This window comes from Rhinopithecus bieti, unplaced genomic scaffold (genome assembly GCF_001698545.2).
Source record: "Rhinopithecus bieti isolate Rb0 unplaced genomic scaffold, ASM169854v2 scaffold_14876, whole genome shotgun sequence".
NCBI classification, from domain to species: domain Eukaryota; kingdom Metazoa; phylum Chordata; class Mammalia; order Primates; family Cercopithecidae; genus Rhinopithecus; species Rhinopithecus bieti.
This window is the reverse complement of record NW_016807955.1, coordinates 385,933-390,936: the sequence shown is the minus strand read 5'-3', so window position 1 is coordinate 390,936 and position 5,004 is coordinate 385,933. Positions and strand designations below refer to the sequence as shown.

General features: G+C 43.3%; 1 protein-coding gene across 1 annotated transcript in view; it reads left to right on the top strand.

Annotated features, from left to right (window-relative positions):
• Positions 1-2,362: 2,362 nt before the first annotated feature.
• MIS18BP1 (MIS18 binding protein 1) overlaps positions 2,363-5,004 on the top strand; it is a 49,723-nt gene continuing 47,081 nt past the window's right edge. The window contains 1 exon segment of the mRNA XM_017884193.1: positions 2,363-2,753. The gene's annotated coding sequence lies outside the window, so the exon portion shown is untranslated.

Here is a 5,004-nt window from a genome sequence, read left to right as displayed (position 1 = left end):
ACAATAGCCACAATATTAGAAACTACGGTTTAGGAGTCATGCAGCTAGAGGCTACAAGATTCTGACCCTCCTTAAACTGCTCCTAAGATCAGTGCTTGAGATATTTTTCAGACCCAGCACACAGGGGATCAGCTGGCACCACCCAGATGAATAAACTAGCTCATCTGATTTTGTGACCCCCCAAACCAGGAACTGACTCAACGCAAGAAAACAATTTCTACTCACTATGATTTCATCCCCGACCAATCAGCACTCCAGTTCACTGGGTTCCCCCCACCAAATTATCCTCCAAAACTCTGATCCCCAAAAGCTCAGGGGAGACTGATTTGAGTAATAATAAAACACTAGTCTCCTGCACAGCCAGCTCCACATCAATTACTCTTTCTCCATTGCAATTCCCTTGTCTTGAATCTGCTCTGTCTAGGGAGCAGGCAAGGTGAACCCCTTGGGCAGTTACAGCATGTTGCCATTAAGGGACAGATGAACTGTAGCTTGGCCTCTAGGCCTTCTCATCACACTTTGTTATCCACAAACTGTTTAATCCAGTTTTGTTTGGAAAATTACTAGTCATCTTATGTAAATTCCTGCGGCCATTCACATTGGGGCATACTACATACTATATACTACTTCCTTCTTACATGAGAAGTGGTCAATTAAAAAAAAGTGTGCATTTCTGAGTGCCTGCCGTTAATACTTCAGGGTTCCTATTTTGCCTAAACTTGTGAGCCATGGTCATCTTCATCAGGCACAGAAACCTCTTACACCTCAATTTCAGGTGCTTTGAAATCTGAATGACCATCCCTTCAAACTTCCCCTATCAAAGTATATTTCACACATGCCATTTAACCTGTTTTAAGGCGGGTTCCCACAAAACTAGTGCAAATCCATGTCCAATCACTTTCTCATTATGGTGTACAAGAAAGAAACTTCATTTTATCCAGGTAAGTTTGCTTCCTTTCCCCCTACCTCCAACTGTTGCTTTTCCTTACTTGCATTCATGTGGATGTTTTAAATTTATATTTTGGATTTTCATTATTCAGTGTGTACAAAATTCAGATGTGTAATACCTAACCTTTTTACTTTGTTTTTACAATCACCTAGCCTTGTTTCCACATGATAAGCTCTCCCTTAGCTAAGAAGGACTACCCACCCCCTTCCTCTGGCCAAGAATTTCGACCTTTAGCCATCTCTCGGTCGCCGGCTAATAAAGGACTCTTAAATTTGTCTCAAAGTGTGGCATTTCTCTAACTCACGCGGGTACAACAGATGCAGGATTTAGAAGGGATTGCAAAAACCACTTAAAAAAAAAACAATCCATTACAACCTTTTCAGTAAAGCCTCTTAATGGGGAAATGTGATATGTGACTAGGAAGTTGAGTAATTTTCTTAGATGAAAGTATAAAATAAAAAGAAGCTCTCATCACAAATGTGGATGGGGGGAAGAGGACAGACTTCATGCAGGGCTGGAGTTGAACAGGGTTCAGGGATGAAAACACACCTCACTACCCTCGCTTCCCCTTCTCTACTTTCAAGACTGAACCAATGTGCCCTATACAAGGCGAAGGATACACCCGGTTACTCCGCAGTGATTATAGCGGAGATTCACTAGGTGCAGCCTAAAGCGGGACGCAGTCTGGGGGCCACCGTCACAAGCTGCACGCAGCAACCTACAGTTGTTGAAATTAATGTTTCTAGAATGTGAGGTGATTAAAAAAAAAATAATCACTTCCTGGCCCAGCGCGGTTGCTTGCCTGTAATCCTAGCACTTTGGGAGGCCAAGATGGGAGGATCGCTTAGAATCCAGGAGTTGGAGACGAGCCCAGGCAACATGGCGAGACCTCCTCTCTACAAATTAAAAATTAGCCAAGCACGGTCGCGCACGCCTGTAGTTCCAGCTACTCGGAGGCTGAGGTGGGAAGATCCCTTGGAGTTCCAGGCTGCAGTGAGCCGTTATTGCGCCACTGCACTCAGGCCTGGGCGACAGAGCGAGAACCTATCCCCCATGCCCCAAAATATCACACTTCTTGAGGGAATGGTTCAAACTAAACATCCCACTTTGTGCGTAACTTTACATTCAATCCATCATCCCCTCAAGAACAAAATGTTCTTTCTCCCCCTCAAACATGGAGGGCAGAAAAACAGACGTTCTCTGAAACCCACCGAGCACGCTGTTTTCCTGAGACGGAAGAGACGGATAACAGCCGCTACTGCGCACAGCCTAGTGGGGGAGGACGGCAGCTAGGAAGGGCCAAACTTGGCCGCAGGAGCGCCGGAGCGCGCTCGCGGCCCACCGCGTGCGACGTCAGCCTTGCCCCGGCAGAGCTTCACGGGAGGAAAGGCGGGATTCAGGGTGGGCGGGTGCCTTGCGAAGAGGAAACGAACTTGGAGGAAAACTAGAGGATCTCGCCCCCTGCCCGTGACAGCTTAGGGTCGCCTACTTTTTGTGGACACACTACCGTCCACGGAGTGCGGAGGCCGCCTGCAGTTTTCTAGCGTCCCTGTGAGACGCACGGTGGCGCATACCCGAGAGTGCCAATCCCGGGCTGACTGGAGGGCGGGCTCTTCAAATTTGAATTGCGGAAGTGTTGTGTGAGAGTATCTCGCGGATGGGGTAAGCGTCGCTTGGTGCCCGGCCGCCGTGGGCAGGGACCACCGTGGGCCTGAGGCGCGAGCCGGGCGGCGTCCGGCCTTCCCTCCGCGCGGAGCCGAGCCGGGACTGCGGCAATCTGTCCCTGCAAGGCCCTTCACCCAAGGTACGTCCTCCCGCGCCCTCCGCTAGCCTCCTGCCGTGGGTCCCCGTCGATGGTGGGCGTCCTGCCCTTTAAGCTTGTCGGCTCACGCAGTTTTATTTATTTATTTATTTATTTATTTATTTATTTATTTATTTATTTATAGATTTCTGGCTTTGGTACTGATTTTACAGCTTCGCACTCGATGTTCACTTGTTGCATGTCTACTGTACTTAAGAGAGTAGAACAGGATTGCTCAGATTTATTTCGATGGTGAGCGTTCTAGGTCTTTGTTCTAAAATAATTTTTTTTTTTTTTTAAGAATACCAAGTGGGAAAATTATATGCCTCACTACCCAAGTCTTCCCCTTGGGACCCCAGGACCCACCGGGCTATAGAAGCAATTGATCATTCAGCTTATGTTTTCTTCTGGTTAAATTGCATGCTTGTTGCAAACAGCTTTAGATGTTAATAAAATTATTTAGAAAATGGTCGGGCGCAGTAACTCACGCCTGTGATCCCAGCACTTTGGGAGGTCGAGGCGGGTGGTCTTTTTGAGCTCAGGAGTTCAAGAAAATGGTACGCCGCTTCACCCTGCCCTTCGAAGATAATCACTGTTTACAATTTGGTTCACTGCTTCCAGAGTTTTTCTCTATGCTTGTTTGTGTTTTATTTATTTATTTAAATTTTTTTACACAAATGCAATTATATGTTGTTACTTTCTTTTTCAATTTAATATTTCTTGGACGCTTTTCCGTGTAAGCACATGTATATATGTTTATTGAATACATAGAGTAAATTGTATGGATGTGTGGAATTTATTTTGTCCTTTATTGGTAAACATCTGGGTTGTTTAATTTCATTTTATGCTGCAGGTACTGCAGCATGAATTTCCCTGTTTGGTGGCTGTGTAGACTATGCTGCCTTTTGGTAAAGAACTTAAGCTATGAAGTCGGGTAGAATCGGATCCTATTTCTCACTTACTGTCAAGTGACCTTGGTCAGGTTACTTAACCACCTTATACCTTAATTCCTCTTTTTTCAAATTGGGAGTAATAACAGTACTTAACTCTTTCGAGTTAAGCTGTTAGATTATATAGTGACTGGCATGTAAATATTCAGTAAATATCGACTATTATGATACATATATATTTGCATTCTTATGCAGATGTTTCTATAGGAAAAAACAAGTTAGAAGTGGAATTCCCGTGTCAATAGTATGCAGACTTGCATTTTGAAATTAATCTTTACCAATGTGATATGAAAAAAATTACTTTTAGTTTGCATTTCCATTTATGAGTAAAATTAAGTGTCACTTGACTCGTTTGTTGGCCTTTTTGTATTCTATTAATTGCCTTTCATGTCCCGTGATGGTTTTCTGTTTTGTACATTTTTTAAAGTTGATTTATTAGGTCTCTTTGAATGTTATGTAAATTAGCACTTTGTCATATGTGCTGAGTATTTTTTTCAAGTGTATCATTTGCCTGTTAAAATTCTATTTTTCCCCTAATTCTGTGTCCCAGTTTTGGTTAGTGTGCTCTGGGATTTTTGACCCATTCCATAGTAATAGTTATTATTACTGCTACCACTACAGTAAATTCTTACAAGAACTCTCCATGTCTTTTTGGAAGGAGGAGGAGGAGTAGTTATATTCAGGATCATATACATAATTGTTTAGTTTCAGTTCTGTGTTTATATGTGTCACTTGTAACTGACTGTCATATGTTCTGAGAAGTACATTCTCAGGAAATTTTTTCATTGTGCCAGTATCATAGAGTGTACTTATAAAAACCCAGGCTATATGTTATAACCTATTGCTTCTAGGCTTCAAACCTGTACAGCATGTTACTTTACTGAATATTGTTGGCAGTTGTAACATAATAAGTATTTGTGTATCTAAACATACCAAAATATACAAAAGGTACAGTAAAAATAAGTTAAAAAAAAGGGTACACCAAAATAATCTTATGGGTTTGATGTCATTATGCAGTGCATCACTGTACTACAAATGCTTATGGCCAGATTTTTTTTTTTTTTTTTTTTTTTTTTTTTGAGACAGTGTCTTGCTGGAGTGCACTGGTGCGATCTCCGCTCACTGCAAGCTTCGCCTCCCGGGTTCACGCCATTCTCCTGCCTCAGCCTCCCGAGTAGCTGGTACTACAGGTGTGTGGCACCATGCCTGGCTAACTTTTGTATTTTAGTAGAGACCGGGTTTCACCACATTGGCCAGGCTGGTCTCGTACTCCTGACCTCAAGTGATCTGCCCGCCTTGGCTTC